Source organism: Entelurus aequoreus, linkage group LG02 (genome assembly GCF_033978785.1).
Source record: "Entelurus aequoreus isolate RoL-2023_Sb linkage group LG02, RoL_Eaeq_v1.1, whole genome shotgun sequence".
NCBI lineage: Eukaryota > Metazoa > Chordata > Actinopteri > Syngnathiformes > Syngnathidae > Entelurus > Entelurus aequoreus.
In genome coordinates, this window is record NC_084732.1 from 51,298,877 (window position 1) to 51,326,431 (window position 27,555).

At 41.2% G+C, this 27,555-nt stretch overlaps 1 protein-coding gene across 4 annotated transcripts in view; it reads left to right on the plus strand.

Annotated features, from left to right (window-relative positions):
- dennd2b (DENN domain containing 2B) overlaps nt 1-27,555 on the plus strand; it is a 116,580-nt gene that overhangs the window by 13,665 nt on the left and 75,360 nt on the right. Inside the window, exon 1 of one of the 4 annotated variants that reach the window (XM_062028818.1) lies at nt 19,661-19,983. The exons of 2 other annotated variants lie outside the window; for them this stretch is intronic. The gene's annotated coding sequence lies outside the window, so the exon portion shown is untranslated. Of the gene's footprint in view, nt 1-19,660; nt 19,984-27,555 lie in introns of those variants that run through there. One more of the 4 variants, XM_062028829.1, reaches the window with a different exon arrangement.

A 27,555-nucleotide genomic window follows, 5' to 3' on the forward strand; every position in this document is an offset into this window, starting at 1 on the left:
CGTTGGTGTTGGCGATACAACACATTTTCTTTCCAATCTGATAATGAGTAAAATTTCGGCTGGTATTGGTTATACCGATCTAACACCAATACTTTGTGCAAATATACCTAATGTGTCTGGTAAAAAGTAGTGTATTTTAGGTGCTGTTGTTTCTCCATTCAAGTCATATTTTTTGCGCTTAAGAAACTTCTCCATGACGGTCTTTAGCTCTAGACGTCTCCTGTTTTTGGAGATAAAGTTGTGTATAAAGAGAGTATGGCCAACTCAGTTTCAGGCAATCTCCTCAATGATTGGTCAAACGGCACTCAAGTGACTACAGTGCGCCATGACTTTGACTCATTTTGAGCTAATGCTGTGTGTGTGCGGTGCTTCCTCGTTAGTTTTTCGACATGTAAAAGTGACCTGTTGTGCAGCATGGGACTGCTCCACCTGCGAGAATTGTGGAAAGCTTCTGCATGGCTTTCCCAACAACCCGGAAATAAGACAAGTATGGGAAGTAAAGGTTTGCTATCAACACTGGAGAGCCAGCGATTACAGCGTCTTGTGCGAGGTAAACGCACAACACAACGTCTGCGTTTTATGTTCAGGAGAGAACACACAGAAGCTAATACAAATAATAATAATAGAAGGAATTAATAGATTAAAAAAATGGTTTGACAAAAACAGACTATCTTTGAATCTCAGTAAAATTCAAATAATGCAATTTGGTGACAGTATAGGAGAAAGTCAAACACAAATACTGTACAAATAGACGGACATTGAAAGAGTTAAATGAATATTATTTTGGGGTGTGATAATTGATGAGAAAATGAACTGGAAATCTCATAAAAATATACAACATAAAGAGTCAAGAAATGGGTCAATAATGAATAAAGCAAAATATGTTCTGGACCAAAAATCACTCCATATTCTCTACTGCTCGCCAGTGTTGCCATATCTGAGTTATTGTGCAGAAATATGGGGAAATAAATATAAAAGTACACTTGTTCACTTAGCATGTTACAAAAAGAAAGATCAGTTAACATAATACACAATGAGTGATACATCCATCCAGCCATCCATCCATTTTTTTACCGCTTGTCCCATTCGGGATCGCGGGAGGTGCTGGAGCCCACATTCAGTGATTATAAATATATTGGAGGCAGACACCACAGTTGACATACTTCACACACAAGTCATAATTTCTCTGTGATTGTTGGCAAAATGAGGGTATTAATTAGAGATGTCCGATAAATGCTTTAAAATGTAATATCGGAAATTATCGGTATCGGTTTCAACCTCCTGATTTTCCCGGGAGACTCCCGAATTTCAGTGCCCCTCCTGAAAATCTCACCATTCTTCCGATTTCCACCCGGACAACATTATTGGGGGCGTGCCTTAAAGGCACTGCCTTTAGCGTCCTCTACAATCTGTCGTCACGTCCGCTTTTCCTCCATACAAACAGCGTGCCGGCCCAGTCATATAATATATGTGGCTTTCACACACACATAAGTGAATGCAATTCATATTTGATCAACAGTCATACAGGTCACACTGAGGGTAGCCGTATAAACAACTTTAACACTGTTACAAATATGCGCCACACTGTGAACCCACACCAAACAAGAATGACAAACACATTTCGGGAGAACATCCGCACCGTAACACAACATAAACACAACAGAACAAATACCCAGAACCCCTTGCAGCACTAACTGTTCCGGGACGCTACAATATACACCCCCCCGCTGCCACCAAACCCCGCGCCCCCAGTTACCGAATTCGGAGGTCTCAAGGTTGGCAAGTATGCTTTAGTATACTCTGGACAGAAGCTAAGTGCCTTCATTGTTTTTGTAGCTGTTGTTTTGAGGCATGTTTAAAAAAAATAAAAAAATAATGCACTTTGTGAAAGTCAAAGTATAGTATTTCCCATAGTTGTAGTGCGTATTAGGATTATCTCAGGGAGAGCATGTCCCAAATTGCAAGCTGCTGTTTTGAGGCATGTTAAAAAAAAAAAAAGCACTTTGTGACTTCAATAATAAATATGGCAGTGCCATGTTGGCACTTGTTTCCATAACTGGAGTTGAAGTTGTTCTCTTATTTTGGAAAACCTTGTTTTTGATTGATTGATTGAAACTTGTATTAGTAGATTGCACGGTACAGTACATAGTCCGTACAATTGACCACTAAATGGTAACACCCGAATAAGTTTTTCAACTTGTTTAAGTCGGGGTCCATGTTAATCAATTCATGGTAAAGTTACATTGTTTAATGCATCCAGCGGGGCATCACAACAAAATTAGGCATGATAATGTGTTAATTCCCCGACTCTATATATCGGTATCAGTTGATATTGGAATCGGTAATTAAGAGTTGGACAATATCAGAATATCGGATATCGGCAAAAAAGCCATTGTGGGACATCTATAGTAGTAATATATGTGTATATATATATATATATATATATATATATATATATATATATATGGGCTGTGAATCTTTGGGTGTCCCACGATTCGATTCAATATCGATTCTTGGGGTCACGATTTGATTCAAAATAGATTTTTTTTCAATTCAACACGTTTCCCGATTCAAAAACGATTTTTCCCCGATTCAAAATGATTCTCTATTCATTCAATACAGAGGATTTCAGCAGGATCTACCCCAGTCTGCTGACATGCAAGCAGAGTAGTAGATTTTTGTAAAAAGCTTTTATAATTGTAAAGGACAATGTTTTATCAACTGATTGCAATAATGTAAATTTGTTTTAACTATTAAATGAACCAAAAATATGACTTATTTTATCTTTGTGAAAATATTGGACACAGTGTGTTGTCAAGCTTATGAGATGCGATGCAAGTGTAAGCCACTGTGGCACTATTGTTCATTTTTTAAAATTTTTATAAATGCCTAATGATAATGTCAATGAGAGATTTTTAATCACTGCTATGTTGAAATTGTAACTAATATTGATACTGTTGTTGATAATATTCATTTTTGTTTCACTACTTTTGGTTTGTTCTGTGTCGTGTTTGTGTCTCCTCTCAATTGCTCTGTTTATTGCAGTTCTGAGTGTTGCTGGGTCGGGTTTGGTTTTGGAATTGGATTGCATTGTTATGGTATTGCTGTGTATTGTTTTGTTGGATTGATTAATTAAAAAAAAAAAAAAAAAAAAAAGAATACTTTTTTAAAACAAATAAATAAAACATAGATTTAAAAAAAATGAAAATCGATTCGAATCGCGATTCGAATTCGAATCGATTTTTTCCCACACCCCTAAAATATATACAGTATACATATATATATATAATATTTTTTTTAACGTTTATTGCGCTGTCAGGTGCGTGTTAGACTGCCTGCCGGTCACGAAACACAGCAGGAATGTAGCAGCAGAGTGCGTGAAATACGGCCGCAAAAATGATACTTTGACGAAATAAAAGCCATGTTTTATTGTAAGTTTATGAGCTGGAGTGTGTTTAGAAATATATTTAGACATATCATTTTGGTTGATTTTGTCAGAAAACCTCACGTCAAAACCACGGCAATTGCATGCATACGGTCACAGCTGCACACGTCATTGGTAGCAGTCATGGCGCCTGTTGTTTAGTTGGTCATAATCTTTATGCACGACTCTTGTTTGAGATTGACATTACTGCCACAATGGTGGAAAAGTGTATTACAACTGAGCACTGCTGCGGCCTATACGGACCACTGCTGAGAAACAGACATTTTTTGGCAGCTCTCTCTGGGGCCCTATGGTTAAGAAACACTGATTTAGACAAGATCTCAATGATTTAGTTCAGGTGTGTCAAATTAGTTTTCATTAAGGGTCCCATCACAGCAGGGGCGGATTAAGAAATTTTGGCCCCCTGGGCCTGACATGGTCTTGGCCCCTCAACCCCCCGCGCGTGTGGGCGCACACACACGCACGCACTATGCAAGAAATACTGTATACTGTGAACAGACATGCACACTGTACTGTACAGAAGAGTGCACATACTGCACACACACTATTAGGTATACCACACAGACACTGACAAGCACAGGTTTCACACAGACACAGGGGGAGGGGATAAATGGCCTAAAAATAAACATTTTTGAAAATGATTACGCCCACTTCAGTGATGGTGCATTGGGTCATTTGAGAGATATTATGTATTGGAAGTTGGTAGCTATCATGAAATAAACCCCCCAACCCACCCAAAAAACTAAATCGGACATGATTTTTGCCCCCTTTTCCTCCCTTCTATCATTAAAAATAAAATAATATCTTAGGAAAACACATTGGCATAACGGCAGCTGTGCAGCAAATTGAGGCTCAAAGTCTGTATCTATTTGTGGTTAAGCTTGAGGAGAAGGAGAAAGGTAAAATGATAACATGCATCGGAGAGCACCACAAAGAAAGGTGTAGGCCAGTTCATGGTACAAGGGCTGCATGCAGGTCAAGATAGCCCATTTCCAAGAATGCTATAGTGGCTGGACAGGCACTGGACATGTCCTGAACTCAGTGTCAGACGTGGCTGCCGAATACTTGGATGAAGTGAAGCAGCTGACAGATCTCATGCTGCCCCATCTGAAGACTGTCCTGGCCAGGCAGAGGATGGATGAGGAGACCTTCCCAATGGACCCTGTCAGTGAACAGGCTAGTAACATTGATGGCACCCCTGTGCACAACATTGGGATGGAGAGACAATGTGGCAAGGTGGACTACAAACTGAAGAAGTTGGGCACACTGAACGCAGTCAATAGGTCAATAATTTTACAGAAGAGCCAGGAGCTTCAGAGGTTTCAAGGCAGCAGCACAAGCAAAAAGGGAGGTTGAACTCAACTGGAGTAAATTCATGAAGGCAAAATTCGAGAGTAGGGCAGATGAGAAACAAGAGATGGCTCAAAGAAAGGAGAGTAAGAGACTAGACATGCTGGACACACTGAAATCTTTTGATGGCCCCTTCACGATAGTGGGGAAGTTGAAAAGTTCCTTGTGGATGAAAGTCTGCACAAGAATGCAAAGCTGCAGAGAATGAAGCTTGAGGTTCAGTTTGCCAGAGAAAGCACCAAGCTTCTGCCTAAAGTCAATCCTATCTTCACAATCCAGGTGACACTTCCCAGAAATGGCAAAAGTGCAATTCTCCAAGTCATAATGGATACTTAGAATTTTATGGTGGTGGTAAGTATTCATGAAAACAGGTAGCCTAACATTAGTGAATGGGTGAATTCTGGAAATAACCTAAAAATCTTACACAGTGCACCTTTAAGCAAGGGGTTTCTTTCGTGCTTTCAATTTTGCAAAATCATCCACCACATCATTGAAGTCCAACTCTCTTGTCAGCTCACTCTCAATTGCCATTAGAGATAACGCATTTAATCTTTTCTGAGTCATTCTTGTGCGCAGCTCATTTTTTACTCTTGACAAAAGAGAGAATGAGCGTTCTCCCTCACAGTTACTGACCGGTAGAGTGAGAAAAATCTGTAGCGCAATGTATGTATTAGGAAACGTAGGCTGTAGTCCAAAATGTATTATTGTTTTGAGCAGTCCTGAAGGGGTCCTCTCCTCATCAGTGTTGTTGAGCTGTATAAAAGATTTGAACTGTATAAGCTCCTGTCCAAGACTTTCATTGAGGTCAGATGGGTATGATTCAGTGAGAATCTTGGCCTTGTGAAGGACTGAAGCATTGGACTCTGTATCCAAAGAGAAAAGGACACTGAACAAATTGTTCAGATGTTTGTAGGCCTCCAGACGGTGATTAAGGCTTGAACTCAGTTGATCAATAGAGGCAATAAATGTCTCTATTTGAAACAGTTGCCTTCCCTCAAGCACAACATCTGGGGATGCTGATTCATCAGCAAACTTTTTACGTTTCCTCGTCCGTTCAGCCCTGTAAGATGGGGTGCCACCCAACATGTTTAAGGCTTTCTGCTCAAAATGATCAAATAGATCTCTTTGGGAGAGAACAAAGGTGCGCAGAGATTCCAGCAATCTAACTGCTGTACCAAGGTCCATGTCTGCTTTTTGAAGTTGCAGACTTGTGGCCTGAAATCTGGACAGAACAGTGTCCCAAAAGCCTGCCATGAAGGCCATCTCAAGTGAATCCAGCTTCCGCACTAGACTGTCAGCTTCAGTTCGTGTGTCTCGTTTCTCTGTGTCATCAGTGGAAATAACCTGTAGTGCTGCTTTTATTTTACTGTAGTTCTGCCACAGTGCTTTGGTAGATTCTGCACGGCAACTCCAACGCGTGTTGGATAAAGCTTTAAGTGTGAGATCTATGTTGGAATTGCCAAATACCCTGTCCCATCGGTGTGTGGATGCAGTTGTGAAGTTGTAAATAGACTGAATCAAGTCAAAATACTTAGAGACTTAATTTCCACATCTGTCAATGCTGTTGACTCCCACCAAATTCAAAGAGTGAGCTGCACATGGAATATAGTGTATTAATGGGTTGCTTTTCTTTAAGTGAGCCTGCAACCCATTATACCTCCCTGACATGTTGCTGGCATTATCATAAGCCTGCCCCCTGCAATTTGACAGCTCTAACCCTAGATTTTCCAACACAGACATGACACAGTTAGCCAAACTTTCACCTGTATGGCTAGTAATGGGCTCAAAACCCACAAAGCGTTCAACAACACTGCCCTCTTTGCTAACAAAACGGAATATGAATGTCAATTGGTCCACATGAGATAAATCTGGGGTTGAATCCACAATGATAGTTTTATTTACGTCAGCTGGCTAAGGTTAAAAACCTGCTTTCTAGGCAACAGTTTGAGACAGTAATCCATGCCTTTATTACATCTCGGCTGGATTACTGTAACGCTTTATATTTTGGAATTAGTCAGTCCTCCCTCTCACGTCTGCAGCTGGTCCAAAATGCAGCTGCCCGACTTTTAACAAACACAAGAAAAAGAGAGCACATTACTCCTGTTTTAGCCTCCCTCCACTGGCTGCCTGTGTCTTTTAGAGTCCATTTTAAAATTATCTTACTTGTTTTTAAATCCTTACATGGTCTTGCCCCACCTTACCTCTCTGAGCTGCTCCACCTCTATGCCCCCACCCGGTCCCTCAGGTCAGCTGATCAGCTGATCCTGGAGGTACCCAAATCCAAGCGTAAGCTCAGGGGGGACAGAGCCTTCTCTGTTGCGGGCCCAAAACTCTGGAATGATCTTCCACTTCATGTGAGACAGGCCCCTTCTTTGGCTATTTTTAAGACCCTTCTTAAAACCCATTTTTATTCACTGGCTTTTAACCCAGCATGAGACTTTAAACTGTTTTTAACTTTTAACTTTTTTAACTGCTTTTTATCTAACAAAATTGTTCTTAGGGTAATTTTGTATTTGCTTTTTTAATGTGTATTTTACTTCTGTTTTAAATTTTATTTTTTAGTCTGTCCTTTGCCTTTATTTCTTTGTGGTGTACAGCCCTTTGTTTTTCAACTGTGGTTGTTTTTAAAGGGCTTTATAAATAAAGTTGGTATGGTATGGTATGGTATAGAGTAGTATTTGCTTGCTTGCAGTTCATCTGCTATAGCCTGTTTGGTTTTTGCACCCATCAATTCAATGAATTCCTCACAAATGGTGGAGGACAGATATGAGGTATTACCTCGACCCATCTGCCCAAACTTTCTGATGTGATCCTTTAGAAAGGGATCAAATTCAGCCAGGACCTCCAGAATACCAAGGTAGTTCCCATTGAGAGGAGACCCTAACGATTCATTTTTACCCCTAAATGCAAGGCCCCTTTCTGCAAGGAATTTAATGACTGCAACAACTCTTTGTAACACCTGCCTCCAATAGCTGCTCTCTGCCTGAAACTGTTTGAACAGGTCTGCATCAACTGTGGCACCTTTGGCGCGGTTCAAGACTGCTTGCATGCAGGTTATGTGCTCAGCACTTCGCTCATGTTCACCAAATCTTTCTGAGTGTTTCCAATCACAATAGCCTGTCACAAAAGAATGCGTTTTTGGGGAAAACAGTTTGCATGCAAAGCAGTAAACATTACCAGTAGAGGGAGAGTACATCAGCCACTCTCTTTGTACTCGTTGTCCATTGGGCAAGTGTGAAGTAAAATGTTCATTGTTTAGGCATCGGGTTTTGCCTCCTAGCCCACTGTTCCTCACAGAAGCTGGATAATGGCTGTGACGGTTGTGAAATGATTTTGCACCTCTTTGAATAAGAACTTCCTTCATTGACTCAGTGAGGGTCTCAGCCCATTTAGCGGGATCACTAGGTAGAGTTGTCACTGTAGATGGTGTTGAAGAAAGATTCAGCTCATTTTCTATGCTGTCCAGAGGTGCAGTGACCTCACATTCATCCGAGCAACTGGCTACTGCTGAATTGGTTGAATCATAAGCATCATAAGCATTTGGTTCAGTGTCTACACTTGTAGTGGTCTCAGGATCTTGGGAGCTACATGCTAGCTCAGGTGCATTGCTAACCTTAGCTGAATTTGCAGTAGCATTTATAGAATTGCTTTCAGCAGATGTCTTTGTACTGAAGAAGCTGGAGATATTTGGAACACTCTCAAGTAAAACTGATTCCTTTTTTTTCTTTTCTTGCTGAATTTTTTTTCTAGCTCCTCCACTTAAACGTTTATGATCCATATTTCCCTTCTTTCTTTGCACATTGGCTCTTTGCCTATCACAACAGATAAACCAACTATGTGTGTGTGTGTGTGTGTGTGTGTGTGTGTGTGTGTGTGTGTGTGTGTGTGTGTGTGTGTGTGTGAGTTTGTTTGTGTGTTTATGATCGGTGCTGCTTCCTTCAAGTGTGTGAGGTGATTTAGAAAACTAGCAACCCAGCATCAACACTCCAAAGCAGAGAATAACAGCTTACTAGCATAGACAATTGAGAGCAGAGAATCAACTGATTCGTCTGATAGACAGCAGGAGAGCAGAGTGGTCAGTGATGATCGAATCAAGAAAATGTCTAAATGGCAAGGGAACAGACTGATTTGTACTGAGGAGAAAGAGAGAGAGAGCCAATTACAGTGAAATATATTCCAAAAGAGCCAAGTGACTAGCTGAAGGCAGGGACAAATGCCTTGGAGTGACCAACAAGAGTGCAAAGTACCAAATGGCAAAATGTGGAAAGACCAACAGGCAGATCTGCTTTTACCTCTTATCTTCACAACCAAAAAGTTGCTAAATGATGTTTTCAGTCGCTAGCCAGGTATGGCCAAAAGACGCGAAATCTAGCGGCAAAGTCGGTCAATCACACTGACAGTGAAACAAATATTTTGAAAAGATAATAATTGTACACCTTTGTGCACTTTAGTCTTCTATCTAAATATTTTCACAAAGGACACCAAGGCAGCTTGCTAGCTATGATGGGAGCAACAATGTCTGATAGACAGCAGGAGAGCAGAGTGGTCAGTGATGATCCAATCAAGAAAATGTCTAAATGGCAAGGGAACAGACTGATTTGTACTGAGGAGAAAGAGAGAGCCAAGTACAGTTAAATATATTCCAGAGCCAAGTGACTAACTGAAGGCAAAGACAACAGCCAGATACCTTAGCAGAGACCAACAAGAATTCAAAGTACCTAATAGCAAGATGGCGAGACCAACACAATAAATTGTATTAGGATTTAATTTATTAACGTTAATCTTAACAGCCAAAAAGTTGCTGAATAATGTTTGTAGTCGCTAGCCAGGTATGCCCAAAACAAGAGTCGCTAAACCTAGCAGCAAAGTTGCTTAATTGCAACACACTCTAGGATTCAGGGGAATTAAGGATAATAAAGATATTAATTGTACAACTTTTTGTACTTTTTTTCTAGTTTTTTGAGTCGCCAGCCATGTATGGCCAAAAGTCGCTAATTGAATGCCAACGTTGCTTAATCGCCAACACACTGGGACTCACTGAAGGACTGACTGAATAAAAAAGATAATTAAGATAATTGTGTACTTTTCTCTTCTGATATTTTCTCTAAGGACCCCAAGCTATCTGCAAGCAGCAATAATGTCTGACAGACAGGAGAGCAGAGTGGTCAGTGATGAATGGCAAGGGAACAGGCTGATTTGTACTGAGGAGAAAGAGAGAGAGAGAGCCAATTACAGTGAAATATATTCCAAAAGAGCCAAGTGACTAGCTGAAGGCAGGGACAAATGCCTTGGAGTGACCAAGAAGAGTGCAAAGTACCAAATGGCAAAATGTGGGAAGACCAACAGGAAGATCTGCTTTTACCACTTATCTTCACAACCAAAAAGTCGCTAAATGATGTTTTTAGTCGCTAGCCAGGTATGGCCAAAAGACGCGAAATCTAGCGGCAAAGTCGGTCAATCACACAGTGAAACAAATAATTTTAAAAAGATAGTAATCGTACAATGTCTTGTACTTTTGTCTTCTTTCTTAATATTTCTCAAAGGACACCAAAATGTCGCTATCTGCAGGCAGCTTGCTAGCTATGATGGCAGCAACAATGTACCTTAGAGTGACTGACCAACAAGAGCTCAAAGTACCTAATGGCAAAATGTGGAGAGACAGACACAATAAATTGCATTAAGATGAAGAGAACTGTTGCTATTATTAATCTTAACATCAACCAGAAAGTCGCTAAATGTCACCAGCCAGGTATGGCCAAAAGTCGCTTAATTGGCCACACACAGTAACAGAGAAACTAACAAAAAAAAGATCATAAAGATAATAGTTGTACAACTGTGTGTACTTTTGTCTTCTTTCTAATTATTTTCCCAAAGGACACCAAAATGTTGCTATCTGCAGGCGGGAGCGTGCCTATGTTCCCCGGGTCCTATGTTCCCCGGGTCCTATGTTCCCCGGGTCCTATGTTCCCCGGTTGTTCCTGGGTCTTTGTATGCGACCGGGGAACTTAGGACCCTTTTTCTAAAAAAGGGTCCTATGTTCCCTGCATTGTATCTGGCGAAATTGCGAAATTGTGCCCTGACCAAAACTATCCCTAAACCTAACCTGTCACAGGGCGTTGTGGAGCACTTTTTTGGCGAAATTGTGCCCTGACCAAAACCATCCCTAAACTTAACCTGTCACAGGGCGTGCGGCAGCAGATAGAGCAACTCAAACGCGAACTTCCTTCCTTCGACAACTTAAACGCGTCTCTGTCATGCGTGTCTGCGTGCGTCTTACTTAGTCGCGCATTGGAAGCAGCGGGGAACATAGAACCCTTTTCTGGAAAAAGTGTTGTACGTTCCCCGCAGCGGGGAACATAGAACCCTTTTTTTTTAAAAAGGGTCCTTAGTTCCCCGGTAGAGGGGAACATAGGACCCGGGTAACATAGGGACGGGGAACATAGGGATGACCCGCTGCAGGCAGCTTGCTAGCTATGATGGCAGCAACGATGTCTGCCAGACAGGAGAGAGTGGTCAGTGACGATCGAATCGAGAAAATGACAAAATGGGTCAAAGACCAAAAAGTTATTAACTGACAGCAGTGACAAATGTCAGACTGTAAACTTTCTCGAAAGAAAAGGACAAAATGGGAAGATGCTGATAATAACAGCAAAATGGAAAATATAAGAATTTCCAAGTAATGCTCAACTCAAGTGTGTGTGTGTGTGTGTGTGCGCGCGTTAAACTTCTTGTTGAATGATTTCAAATTATCTCTGAGTCTGAACTGAGGGAAAGGAAACCAAATTTTGAGCAGTCTCTCACGAGTTCAAAATACCAAATGAGGAGATTCTAAAAGAACAGACCGGTTTATGAAAGACTTGATGGGGGAGGGGCACAGCTAAGAATACTTGAGTGAGATTCTGTGATCCAAATTCGAGATAGAGCTTTTTGATAATGATAATTTGTCAGAGTAAGGTTGTGTAATCAAAATTTGAGAATGAGCTTTGTCAATCAATCAAGAATATTTGCATTAAGTTCTGTGATCAAAATTCAGAAACAACCTTTAATAATTGATAAAGAATATGTGAGTGAGGTTGTGTGATCCATCCAATTTGAGAATTAGCTTTGATAATAATGATTGAGAGCCTCTGGCCCTCTGTGGATCATGGCCGCGGGGCCAATTTTGCCTGGCCCCTTGGGGCCTCTGTGGGTCGTGGCCGCGGGGCCAAGTTGGCCTGGCCCCTTGGGGCCTCTGACCCTCTATGGATCGGGGCCAAGTTGGCCTGACCCCTCGGGGCCTCTGGCCCTCTATGGATCATGGCCGCGGGGCCAAGTTGGCCTGACCCCTTAGGACCTCAGGCCCTCTGTGGGTCGCGGCCGCGGGGCCAAGTTGACCTGGCCCCTTGGGGCCTCTTACCCTCTATGGATCGTGGCCGCGGGGCCAAGTTGACCTGGCCCCTTGGGGCCTCTGGCCTTCTGTGGCTCGCGGCCGCGGGGCCAAGTTGGCCTGGCCCTTTGGGGCCTCTGGCCTTCTGTGGGTCGTGGCCGCGGGGCCAAGTTGGCCTGGCCCCTTGGGGCCTCTGACCGTCTATGGATCGTGGCCGCGGGGCCAAGTTGACCTGGCCCCCTGGGGCCTCTGACCCTCTATGGATCGTGGCCGCGGGGCCAAGTTGGCCTGGCCCCTTGGGGCCTCTGACCGTCTATGGATCATGGCCGCGGGGCCATGTTGGCCTGGCCCCTTGGGGCCTCTGGCCCTCTGTGGGTCGCGGCCGCGGGGCCAAGTTGACCTGGCCCCTTGGGGCCTCTTACCCTCTATGGATCATGGCCGCGGGGCCAAGTTGGCCTGGCCCCTTGGGGCTTAAGATTATTATTTTTGCAAAAGTAGTTTTGCTTGGGTCGCGGCCGCGGGGCCAAGTTGGCCTGGCCCCTTGGGGCCTCTGGCCCCCTGGGCCTGGGCCCGGTAGGCCCGGTCATTAATCCACCTATGCATCACAGTTATAAACGGCCCTCTGAGGGCAACCATAACAGTGAATATATGTGAATGTAAAATTGCTTCATGATTAGCATAACATTGGAAGCGATACGGCACCAATTCCCAGTACCTGGGAAACAATAACACTACTCTACAGTACCAATTTTTCGTACTTTTGTGTGTTTATGTATTATTAAATGTTCATTATAAATAATATACAATGTTAATACATTTCTCTTTAAGCTGGCAATGATAATTGTATATGTATTGTATTCATTTCAGTGAATTTTAGTAGTCAGGAAGTAGTCTTTGCTATTAAGTTGAATGTGTCGGTTTTGTCCTTTGAGTCCTACAAAGTGTTTATACTGTAAGTGTTAATTGAAACGTGCATTTTAGTTGTAGTTTGGATTACCACATTTGGAGGTGTTGAAATTGCCATGTAAAAAGCGTTAATGCTAATCATTAGCATGTATATGGAATATCCAATGTAAATCCATCAAGCTAGTGTATTTTGAGAAGCAGAGCCTGACTTGTAAAAGCTTTCTAACAGGCAACAAAAGTCTCAAAATAAAGTACCATTTGATTTTACATGAGTTGGTACACAGTACTCTTGACAGAACTCGATCAGGACTTATAAAAGTACAGAATTTGGTACCCATCCATTATTAGATGTTACATTTCAAAAGCTATGCGTTTGCATACAGTATATTCATTCTTTTTTTTGTCAAAAATGGAAAGAACAATGCATTTATTACGAAAGTACTTTATTGATTCATAATATTTCTAGGCTTTTTGCAGGCCATATAAAATGATGTGGCGGGCCAGATCTTGGCCTTGACACCTGTGATTTAGTTACTTTACACTGTGCTCCTCTTATTGATAAACATTATCTCAAATGACACAAGTACCAAAAGTATGGATCTATTGGTTTGAGAATTGGCGCATGAAGATCAGGTATCGGTGGTATTTCGGTCTCGATCTGCACATCACTTGTCCACATAAACAATTAAACAACACATAAATATAACATCTAAAATATATCCATCCATCCATCCATTTTTTTTTACCACTTTGCGCGGGGTGCTGGAGCCTATCCCAGCTGCACTCGGGTGAAAGGCGGGGTACACCCTGGACAAGTCACCACCTCATGGCAGGGCCAACACAGATAGACAGACAACATTCACACTCACATTCACACACTATGGACAATTTAGTGTTGCCAATCAACCTACCGCCCTAACCGCTCCACAGAGGACGCCATCTCCTCTGCACTCCACCTGAGCTTAGAACATCTGGAAGAAAAGGACACATATGTGCGGATGTTGTTTCTGGACTTCAGCTCGGCGTTCAACACCATCATCTCGCAGCACTTGGTGATGAAACTGGCCCACCTGGGGTTCAGTACCCCGTATGCAACTGGCTGCTTGACTTCCTCACAGACAGACCCCAGTCTGTGAGAGTGGGCAACAACACCTCCAGTGCCATCTCCCTGAGCACCGGCTCCCCCCAGGGCTGCGTCCTGAGTCCGCTGCTGTTCACGTTGATGACCCATGACTACTGCGCCAGGTCCACTACTAACCACATTGTGAAGTATGCGGACGACACAACAGTAATGGGCCTCATCCGTGACAACACAACATGGACTACAGGGAGGAGGTGAAACATCTGGTTGACCAAGTTGCTGGGGGTGCAGATAACTGACAATATAACCTGGTCCCTACACACCGGAGCTCTTGTAAAAAGAGCTCAGCAGCGCATGCACTTTTTGCGTCGGATGAAAAGAGCACAGCTCTCTCCCCCCATTCTCACCACATTCTACAGAGGCACTATAGAGAGCCTGCTGACCAACAGCATCTCTGTCTGGACTGGAGCCTGCAAAGCCTCAGGCCGGAAGTCTCTCTAGAGCAGTGGTTCTCAAACTTTTTTTGTCATCCCCCACTTTGGACAAGGGGGAGTTTTCAAGCCCCACCTGCCCCCATCGCCCCAACAGAACGCTAATGCCAAGCTTAACATTTTCAAATTTATCGAACATCAAGTAACATCAAGTTTTATACATTCAAACTCAATAACATAAAATAAAATCAAGTTCAATAATAAATAAAATAACTGTGCAGCTGTGGTATAACTTGCATCAAGTTCAATATCAAATAAAATAACTTGCATCAATTCAATAATAAATAAAACAAAAGTGTTATAAATTGCATCAAGTTCAATAATAAATCAAAAAAAGTGTTATAACTTGCATCAAGTTCAATAATAAATCAAAAAAAGTGTTATAACTTGCATCAAGTTCAATAATAAATCAAATAAAAGTGTTATAACTTGCATCAAGTTCAATAATAAATCAAATAACTTGCATCAAGTTCAATAATAAATCAAACAAAAGTGTTATAACTTGCATCAAGTTCAATAATAAATCAAACAAAAGTGTTATAACTTGCATCAAGTTCAATAATAAATAAAAAAAAGTGTTACAACTTGCATCATGTTCAATAATAAATCAAATAAAAGTGTTATAACTTGCATCAAGTTCAATAATAAATAAAACAAAAGTGTTATAACTTGCATCAAGTTCAATAATAAATCAAAAAAAGTGTTATAACTTGCATCAAGTTCAATAATAAATCAAATAAAAGTGTTATAACTTGCATCAAGTTCAATAATAAATCAAATAACTTGCATCAAGTTCAATAATAAATGAAAATAAAAGTGCCACTTTGCAATCTTTGCCAAAAAAAGGAGGACAGGGCAAGTGAACATGAGTTTTACAGTACTCCAGCATTAGTGGCTGCAATGAGCCTGTTTTGCACTGCACAGCTTTTCAAATCGGGGTTGCAGGCTTGACACTGCCACTGTTAAAACCTCATTGAATTCGGGGCTGAGCTGCCTTGACGTGAGTGCTTCCCGGTGAATGACACATTGTGTCCAATGCGCATTTGCCGCAACCCTCTTTATTAGAGCCTGCAGCCCATTTCTTGACTTTGCCATGCGCGCCATCAGAGCAAAAGCCCACACAGTTTTCCCATTTAAGGTCGTGTTCTTTGAGGAAACTGTCCATTATCTTGAACAGCTCATCAGCAGTGGCTCTATTTTTTATGTATTTGCAAAACAGCAAATCCTCGCACAGTGACTCGCCATTCACAAAGCTTCCGCTTAGCCCCGCCCCCATTAGTTACTGTTGCTGTCTGTCAAACTTTCGCTCCTACCTAGAAATGTAAAGCATACAGGAAAAATAAGTAATTTACATTTATCTATATAGCGGATTTCACAGACAGAATCACAAAGTGATTTCCAGTGTGTATAGAAAATGAAAGCATAGTAAAAAAAAAATCAAAGAATATAATAATAAAAAAAAAATAAAAATCAAAGTAAAATTTCCTCCCGTTCCTCGCGCCCCACCTGTCATGTCTATATTCCCCACCAGTGGGGCGCGCCCCACACTTTGAGAAACGCTGCTCTAGAGAGTGGTGAGGATGGCGGAAAAGATCATCAGGACTCCTCTTCCTCCTATCCAGGAAATCGCAAAAAGCCGCTGCCTGACCAGGGCTCAGAAAATCTGCAGAGACTCCTCCCACCCCCACCAAGGACTGTTTTCACTGCTGGACTCTAGAAAGAGGTTCCGCAGCCTCCGTAGCAGAACCTCCAGGTTCTGTAACAGCTTCTTCCCTCAGGCCGTAAGACTCCCAAAAACGATTCCCCCCAAAAACGTATTAACCCGCTGGAATATAAAAACAATATAACATACATCCATAAACGTGGATGCATATGCAAAAGTGCAACAAAATGTCGTTCTTATCTGGACTGTAAACTTCAAATTTGAATGACAATAAAAAGGAAGTCTCTAACCTATAACAATATTAATTCATAATAATACCATAGTAAGAATATAGGCCTTATAATATTCTAACCGAGGGTTTATAAATATCGCTTATACTGTATAAGACTACAAAATAACAAACACGGAGGCTCCAGTTCACACGAGGACCATTTTATTTTCCTTCCTTCAAAAACCTCCGCTTCACACAACATGACCTCACTTCCGCTCTAGGCGCCTTCAAAATAAAAGCTCAAAGCATATACTGTAAAACAGCTTATAACAGGAACTTAACATCATAAAGAGGCATGCCCATAAAAATAGGTTACATACCTCCCCTCCTACAAAAAGAAACGTCCTCGTTTCAACACCATAACAGAATAACTGCAAAAACAACAGGCAGTCAAAACACAGGAGTTAACCCACACACAAAAATAAATAAATATGCATGTTCCCCTCACACCACTGCACAGTCACGCATGCCACACTATTCCCACGTACACCAGAAAATTCTGATACACCATAGCATCCAGACATACTATACACATATGAAACATTTGCCATCACAGTAAGAACATATTAAGTGACCTTGACAACCTCCAACCGAAAGCCCAACTTTTGTTTAATTTTCTTTCTATTTCTAAACAGCTAACCAAAAGTGACAAAGTCCTTGAAACGAACTGGTTGTCTCACATTCCTCCCAGAACGAGAAACAGTCTGTAGTGGCTCTCTGATGCCTGTAATCTGAACAGTCCCTGTGTCACCAGAGGTCAGCGGCTCGTCAGCCCCAGCACCCCCCTCTGGCGACCCCTCGTCCAGCAATGAGGGAGCCTGACTAGGAGAAGTAGGCATGCCCTTTGAAAAACCAGCAGCCATCGATAGTGTGTATGGTTTCAGTCTATCATAATGGACGACCTGCCCCCGTCCATCAAATTCCAAAGGGTTGCCAATATGATAGGTGAGTCCAGGTTCGCCTTGAGAGTCCAACGCAGACAGGACCCTGTAGGGCCCCCTCCAGTGGGGAGCAAGTTTCATCCTGTCCTCTGTCGGATTACGTAGCCATACCAGATCCCCTACTGCAGGGGTGGGAAATTAATTTTCACCGGGGGCCGCATAAGCAACCCGAGCACTGCTGGAGGGCCACACGACAATATTTCAATTAAATTTTGCTCAATATTATTTTTGATATACCGTAAGATAAATAATAATGATGATAATAATAATAATTAATAATAATAATAATAATTTAATTTAACCTAACTTAACTTTATACAAAAGCAGATTGCTTTTGATGGTCACTTTATCCTGCATTATCCAACATTTTTCCCCATCAGATTTGGACAACCATCTGTTGTTAAAAATAGTTTTTAATCATATTTATTTTATATTGTTTTTTATATTGGTTTTATATGTAATTGTTTTTTCTTTTTATTCAGTCATTGGTGGAGCTAAGGATAATATGTGAATATTGTTTGTAATATTGTTGTGCAGCACTTTGGAAACATTTTGTTGTTTAAATGTGCTATATAAATAAAGTGGATTGGATTGTCACACCTGCCAGCGTGTCCCAACACGCATTTACCTCTGTGAACAAGTCATTACCTGTGGTTGTCTCTTTAATTGACTGCATCAGAGCTCTCATCCAAAGTTAGCGAAAAACAGTCAATGTCTCCGGGCATTATCAGCGCAACAAAGTCCAATAAGCACTCCTTAATAAACTCTCCGTCAGAAAACGCCTTACTTTTTCTGGCGCTTTTGTGAGAAATGACGAAACTTGTCCTGACGGCTGCATCTCTGGGGGTGTGAAATATGGCACAAAGTTCTTGTTGGGTTTGCAGTTTTACCATCAACGCATCAGCCTCCCTTGCGCGCGCTTCATCAGACACATTCCGGTATTTTCCCTCGTGTTTCTTCGTGTAGTGGCGATTAAAATGATATTTAAACACAGCAAGCTGTGTACCACACATTAAGCACACGGCTTTACCATTAATTTATGTAAAGAAATACTTGCCAGTCCAAAACACGCCATTCCTCATCAACTTTTCTTTTTTTAGCGTCTCATCACTTGTCTCTATGCACCTTCACTCACAGGTTCCCCCCGGACATACGGCATAAATAACACATTTCAAAATAAAAGCAGCACAGTTGTATTGCGCGCACGACATAGATGTTTTTTAAACTTTATTTTGTAATTTGTAATTGCGCCGTTCAATTCACTCACAATCGCACACGCGCATACGTCCACACGGAAGTAATACAAATAACGCTTTTCAAAACAAAAGCAGCACCGTTGTATTGCACACTCGACATAGATACTTTTTTAAATTTATTTTGTAATTTATGATTGGCCTCACGCGGGCCGGACAGGGATGCGCAAAGGGCCGGATGCGGCCCGCGGGCCGTACAATGACCAGGTCTGCCCTACTGCATACGGCCGGTGACGCACAGCTCCATCATAGTACAGCTTTTGCTTCTCGTGAGCGTTGGCGCCACCTTGCCTGGCACCAGCGAAAGCAGTCTCCAGCCTCTCTGCTAAAGAGGCCACAAAATCAGCATGTGAAAAAGGCAAGTCAGAGCGCACCAAATGAGACGGCACCAACACATCCACTGGAACACGAGCCTCCCGTCCGTGAAGTAGATAGTACGGACTGTAGTTGGTGCAGGCATGCACAGATGTGTTATAGGCGAAAGCCACCTGTTTCAGATAATCATCCCACCGCTGCCACCAATGTAACCGAGGGTTTATAAATATCGCCTATACTGTATAAAACTACAAAATAACAAACACGGAGGCTCCAGTTCACACGAGGACCACTTTATTTTCCTTCCTTCAAAAACCTCCACTTCACACAACATGACCTCACTTCCGCTCTAGGCGCCTTCAAAATAAAAGCTCAAAGCATATACTGTAAAACAGCTTATAACAGGAACATCATAAAGAGGCATGCCCATAAAAATAGGTTACAATATTAATTTTAGTTCACATGTGTCTTTCTTGTGTTGTTCATAATACAATGAAAACATACGTGTGAACTACAAAAACATCAATATCGATGAAAAATGTTGTTTAATGAACGGATGTGATGTCAGCATTCATGCACGGTGACAATAAACAAAGCATCGAGGAAGAAGAGGCGGAGGAGGAAGGCGAGGGGCCAAATCACGATAAAAAGTGGGGGCAAACAAGCCGTTACCATGGCAACAAGTCCAGCCTTTCCAATGAGGCTTCGAGTGCTTCATTCTCCTTTTCGTCTTTTTTCTGGTGGGTTTCCGTGGAAATACATGCCTTGGACTTTATGACGGAGGGCAGGTATTCGGCTGACCGGGCCAGACTTTTTCACCGAGTAGAACAAGGAAGCGGACTTTAAAGGACGAGAACATCTCACTATGTCAGCAGCCATGCTCCACAGGAACCACTTCGAGGTAAAAAAAAGAGAAAGAAAAAAACTTTTTTTTTTAATAGCCGAAACGACTCGCGAGGCTACATGCTAGCAATGACGTCTTTGTGGTAGAACGTAGCTAAGGGTCTTTTAAAAATGTATAAAGTTTCAAGGTGAGTTTTAAAAGTGGTCTTTGCATGACCGTATTTGGTCATTTAGTCCCGTTAACCACGAAGTGAAGCAATATGGCTAACACTATTAATTATTATTATTATTATTATTCAGCGAATAAATAGTCAAAGCAGTAGTCCGATCACTATATCCTCATTGCAACATATTTTGGGAGTTGGACGACTGGGAATGTTTGTTTTTGTCTCAGAGGATTAACCATTCATGCAAGATTAAGTGGGTTTGAGTTCACAGTTTTGTCTGCAGTCATTATAGTTGTTTTAAAGGAAACCGTACAAGTACAATGCTTTATTCATACAATCATTTATTGGAATAACAATGCATTGGATTTTTGTGAAATTGTGTGTTTAACACTCATTGGCCAAACATGAATAGAATACAATACAATAGAAACATTATGCTCTTTTTAAATCAGCTGCATGGATACATGTCGTCTACACCAAGGATGCCCAAACTGAGGTTTTTTTTTTATTGAGACTTTTATTAGTAGATTGCACAGTACAGTACATAGTCCGTATAATTGACCACTAAATGGTAACACCCGAATACGTTTTTCAACTTGTCTAAGTCGGGGGTCCACGTTAATCAATTCATGGTATCAGGTCATGGCCATTTTGGACCCTCTGCATATTCTGAAAATGTCATTCATTTATTGTTATTCAGATGTTTTATTAGATATTACACTATAATAACTTGCATTGTCACTTATCATACAAATGCCAAGATTGCAATGTTTTTAAAAAAAAATAAAAGCATATCCTGATTGTAGCTGAGATAGGCTCCAGCGCCCCCCGCAACCCCGAAGGGAATAAGCGGTAGATAATGGATGGATGGATGGGCATATCCTGGCCTACATTGGACCGGATTTAGCATTTTTATCATGCATTTTTATTGATTTATCCTTTCATTTTTCTCAATGCAACTTTTAATTTGAAGATTTAAATACCCCTGTAGTACATTACAGCTGCGCAACTTAATGAGTTCCGTTCCAAAGACTATCATCATTTATGTGATTTTTAGCTAATGTGTGTTAAATATTGCTAGTTTTCAGTTGTTGACAGTTAATTATGTGATTGGAGAAAACATAGTCATAAACAGAAATAGTCATAAACAGAGGTGTCCTAATCTGATAATGGTCCGATTTCCGTAAACAAATCGGCTTGCATCTAAACGTTCTTATACAAGGCTATGATACAAGCAGTCTTACCTGTGTAATTCTTGACAGCCAGTGAACAGCTCAATGTCCTCCAATAAGTACACAAGGTTGATCTTTTTTTTGTATTTTAGAGAATTACAAATGTAGCCCAAAAGGAAGCTGGCAGCTACAACAAGTAAAGTGCACAAGCTAGACACATGTAAAAAGTGTCATGAATTGAATAATATTGCAGTTTAAAACACCACATTCGTCAATTTAAACAATAATGAAATTATTATAGTAGCATATTACTTACACGTACAAAGTTTCCAAGGCAGAAACATTAGAAAGTGTTCAGTAACAAACGTGTCCGCATCATTTGACTTACTGCATCCTAGCTCAATTTCATGAATTATTGTGGCCACTGATTGTAGCCAAAAACAATTACCACTCCACTTCAAATTAAAGGGGAACTGCAATTTTTGGGAATTTAGCCTATCATTCACAACCCTTACGTAAGACAGGAACACATATGTTTTTCTTGTTTTTATGCATTCTAAATATTAAATAAATGCGATCAAAAGTTTGCTTACAATGGAGCCTATGGGAGTCGCTTTATTTTGCTTATAAAAGCCCTTAAAGGCCTACTGAAATGAAATTTTCTTATTTAAACGGGGATAGCAGATCCATTCTATGTGTCATACTTGATCATTTCTAGATATTGCCATATTTTTGCTGAAAGGATTTAGTAGAGAACATCAACAATAATGTTCGCAACTTTTGGTCGCTGATAAAAAAGCCTTGCCTGTACCGGAAGTAGCGTGACGTCACAGGTTGTAGAGCTCCTCACATCTGCACATTGTTTACAATGATGTACGCCAGCAGCGTGAGCGATTCGGACCGAGAAAGCGACGATTACCCCATTAATTTGAGCGAGGATGAAAGATTTGTGAATGAGGAAAGTGAGAGTGAAGGATTAGAGGGCAGTGGAAGCGATTCAGATAGGGAAGATGCTGTGAGAGGCGGGTGGGACCTGATATTCAGCTGGGAATGACTAAAACAGTAAATAAACACAAGACATATATATACTCTATTAGCCACAACACAACCAGGCTTACATTTAATATGCCACAAATTAATCCGCATAACAAACACCTCCCCCCTCCCGTCCATATAACCCGCCAATACAACTCAAACACCTGCACAACACACTCAATCCCACAGCCCAAAGTACCGTTCACCTCTGTAAAGTTCATACAGCACATACTGTATATTTCCCCAAAGTTACGTACGTGACATGCACATAGCGGCACGCACGTACGGGCAAGCGATCAAATGTTTGGAAGCCAAAGCTGCGTACTCATGGTAGCGCGTCTGCTATCCAACTCAAAGTCCTCCTGGTTGTGTTGCTGCAGCCAGCCGCTAATACACAGATCCCACCTACAGCTTTCTTCTTTGCTGTCTTCAATGTTCATTAAACAAATTGCAAAAGATTCACCAACACAGATGTCCAGAATACTGTGGAATTTTGCGATGAAAACAGACGACTTAATAGCTGGCCACAATGGTGTCCCAATATGTCCGCACAATCCGTGACGTCACGCGCAAACGTCATCATACCGAGACGTTTTCAGCAGAATATTTCGCGGGAAATTGCACTTTACTAATCTAACCCGGACGTATTGGCATGTGTTGCAATGTTAAGATTTCATCATTGATATATAGACTATCAGACTGCGTGGTCGGTAGTAGTGGGTTTCAGTAGGCCTTTAAAACCATCTAAAGACTACCAAGGTTCCAAGGTTTTATATATGTGCTGTAAGTACATATGTAATGTAGTAATGGGCACATTTATAATAACATTTGATATTTATAATAATAATAATTGATTAGATTTATATGGCGCTGTTCTAGACACTCAAAGCGCTTCACAGAGAAGTGAGAACCCATCATTCATTCACACCTGATGGTGCTAAGCTACATTTGTAGCCACAGCTGCCCTGGGGTAGGCTGACGGAAGCGTATTTAAGTATTTTGATCATTTTAAGCAATTCATTAATTGCTCAAAACACTTTTTTTTTTAAACGCATCACAACGTTCGCTTTCCCCCCCACTACATCCCTGGTTATTTCTCACTGCATTGATTGATTGAGATTGATTGAGACTTTTATTAGTAGGTTGCACAGTGAAGTACATATTCCGTACAATTGACCACTAAATGGTAACACCCGAATAAGTTTTTCAACTTTTTTAAGTCGGGGTCCACTTAAATTGATTCATGATACAGATATATGCTATCATATATACTATCATCATAATACAGTCATCACACAAGATAATCACATTTAATTATTTACATTATTTACAATCAGGGGTGTGGAGGGGGGGGGGTATGGACATCAAGTAGTGGACATAGAGAGAGAGAGAGAGAGAGAGAGAGAGAGAGAGAGAGAGAGAGAGATCAGAAGGCATAAGAAAAAGAAAAAGTATCTGCATTTGATTGTTTACATTTGATTATTAGCAATCCGGGGAGGGTGTTAGTTTAGGGTTGTAGCTGCCTGGAGGTGAACTTTTATTGCGGTTTTGAAGGAGGATAGAGATGCCCTTTCTTTTATACCTGTTGGGAGCGCATTCCACATTGATGTGGCATAGAAAGAGAATGAGTTAAGACCTTTGTTAGTTCGGAATCTGGGTTTAACGTGGTTAGTGGAGCACCCCCTGGTGTTGTGGTTATGGCGGTCATTTACGTTAAGGAAGTAGTTTGACATGTACTTCGGTATCAGGGAGGTGTAGCGGATTTTATAGACTAGGCCAGGGGTCGGCAACCTTTACCACTCAAAGAGCCATTTTGGCAAGTTTCACACATTAAAGAAAGTAATGGGAGCCACAAAAATGTTTTTAAAATTTAAAATGAAAAACACCGCATACCAAGCTTACATGCTTTGTGCTATGTTAACCAGGGGTCTCAGACACACGCACCGGCACGCACTATAATGTGGGAATTGGATGTTAGTGCAGCCCGCGAGTTTTGGATGAATGTCGCTTGCGTCACACTTGCCAACCTCTCGTTTTTCCCGGGAGACTCCCGAATATCAGAGCGTGATGACACTGCATTTGGCGCCCTCTACAGTCTGCCCAATCAGTGTACCTGCTCGGCCACAAGTGGAATGCAGCTTTAGCTTGCTCACGTAAGAGACAGCAAGGCTACTAACTCAGCAGCCACACATCTTACACTGACGGTACCAATACCCAGAATCCCATGCAGCCCTAACTCTTCCGCTCAACCAACCACGAAGAGGGGGGGGGGGGGGGGGTTGATGTGTGGGGGGATTTGGTGGTAGCGGGGTGTATAATGTAGACCGGAAGAGTTAGGACTGCATGGGATTCTGGGTAATGGTTGTGTTGTGTTTATGTTGTGTTACAGTGGGATGTTCTCCAGAAATGTGTTTTTCATTCTTTTTTGGTGTGGGTTCACAGTGTGGCGCATATTTGTAACGTAACAATGTTGAAGTTGTTTGATACGGCTACCGTCAGTGTAAGCTGTGTGGCTGATGAGTAACTATGCTTTGCTGTCTCCTGTGTGAGCAAGTAATAACAACATACAACATGTGGCTGGCCCTGGCATGCTGTAAGTAAATGCTATAGAGGACAATTACTGCAGTGCAATTAGGGCACGCCCTTTATATAGTAATTAGAGTGTTAATAGGATTATTTTTCCCTGGGAGTAGTCTATGAGAGACACTGACATCCATAAGTCTCCTGGGAAAATCGAGGGGGTCGGCATGCATGTAGCTGAGCCGCATCAGAGTGGTCAAGGAGCCGCATGCGGCTCCGGAGCCGCGGGTTGCCGACCCCTGGACTAGGCTCAGTGCAAGTTGTTTAACTCTGTCCTCCACCTTGAGCCAGCCCACTTTAGAGAAGTGGGTAGGAGTGAGGTGGGATCTGGGGTGGAGGTCTAGAAGTAACCTGACTAGCTTGTTCTGAGATGTTTGGAGTTTAGATTTGAGGGTTTTGGAGGTGCTAGGGTACCAGGAGGTGCATGCATAATCGAAAAAGGGTTGAACGAGAGTTCCCGCCAGAATCCTCAAGGTGCTTTTGTTGACCAGAGAGGAAATTCTGTAGAGAAATCTCGTTCGTTGGTTAACCTATTTGATTACCTTGGTTGCCATTTTGTCACAGGAAAGGTTAGCCTCTAGAATGGAACCTAGGTAGGTGACTTCATAAGAGTCAACAAACATAATAAAACATCACTTACTTTGCAACTTTGGCTGTCATTAGGATGCAGACTGCTAGAATGTTTGTATATTCCCATTTTAGATTGAAAATGACTCATAATCCTCACAAAGAAAAGGGGGGGTGAACCAAGCGTTTTTTCGTGTCGTTCTCGCCATTTCTGTATCTAAATTGGCTGTCAAAGTGTACCAACATGTTGGATTATATCCTCGTCCTTCTACTATCCAGGTGAGGAGCATGATTTATGATCTACAATAAACTTTCACGAGCTAAGGAAGCGAGGAAGAATGCACCTTACCACTCGATGATGTAAACATTAGCACACACGCTAGTGATCACTGCGCCGCTTAATAGTTTGTCTGCGTTAGCGCTTATGATTACAATAACACTAATACTTGGTTAATATTCAAGTCACAAAATGTAAATGGAATATTGTTGGCGTTTTTTTTGGATGGTTATTTATTGGGTTTTATGGGCGGAATAGAGGAGCTCCACTGTAAGTGGACTTTTATTTACGTTTATATATGAGTTATAATGCATTTAAAAAAAAAGTACATCCGTCGTCATGTCTTTCATAATGATTGTGAATGATAGGCAAAATTCCTCAAAAAGTGCAGTTTCCCTTTAAAGGCAAGGCAAGGCAAGGCAAGGCAACTTTATTTGTATAGCGCTTTTCATACACAAGGCAGACTCAAAGTGCTTCACAGACAACAAAGTGAAATGAAAGAAAATAAAAGCAAAATTAAAATGCAGACAAAAAAAATAAATACAGTATATGTCCTTTCCAGATGGTTAATGATAAATAGGTTTGTGTTTTTATACGTACCATCAATTAATTTCACTTGATAAAAAATTTCACAACATTCCAGTACAAAAGAATGAGTATGACGTATGAATGATTCTTGCTGATTGTATCGGTCCAATATTGGTATTGTATCGGAAGTTTAAAAAAAAGTTATTGGGACAACCCTAGTCATAAACAATATGATCATTCAGTTGGGACTACTACTGTCTTTCACCACAACATTGCTGGATGTACACTTGCACTACTCGATTGATGATGAAATATTTTCCTTTTAAATAGTATTAAACATGTTGACCTGCAACAACAACTTTGATTTATTTCCTTCAGTTGCTTTTACTTTTAGTAAAGACAGTCCATAGTGCAGATTAGATGCTGTCCCATGTCCTTCGACTGGTCTGTATCAACATAAGCTATTGACGAGATTCTTTGATGCTCAAGAGGGATTGTAGTCTGTCCCAAACATGCACCCCTTCAACTCTTGTGCATTCAAAAGCTCAATAAAAGATCTCTTCCAGAATGTTTTGTGCTCTCCACACAGGCCTAGGGTTTGGTGAGACTGTCCGAGCACACCAGCTTGTAAACTTAATTAATTCTGGGTTTTAACTGAAAATAAACATTAATCGTTATTGTCAAATGTTCAATACATGCAAGACATACAAACAAAAACAATCTGTTTGTAATCACATTGACTGACACCATTGAGATTACACTTGATAACTACCGGTAATACTCTTTATCGTAAATGTTTTAAATATTGCTCATCAATAGAAGCTTGGTGAAAAACGCTGCTGTGTTTTGATCGATAAAAACCCTTTTTTTAAAAGACAATTAAAACACAACTCCAATTTGTTGTTGCCATTTGGAAAAATAATTAATCAGTTACACGTTTAAGTTGTCTCTGTCATATAAACTTTATTTGGTGTACAGGCAAGGTTTTAAGTAAAATTCCTAATAGCACTGGTGTTACTGCTTGTGTTTCTGAGGTGTATATCTTCTAATTAAGACTAAAACCTGCAATTTGTCTTTGTAGCCTACATTCCTTCTCTCTTGTATTATTATTTCGGTCTTAGTCAGAATGAACATAATTGAAATCATTGGTACCCTTACGTGGTGGCACCACAAAGGACACAAAAATACAACGCAAAATCAAAACATGCTGCTTTTCGAACGAGCTTCCTGGTCCGACCATGTAGGCTACGCTCCACTATCAAACACGTACAAAGCAAAATAATAACGTTATGTCACAAAAGCAA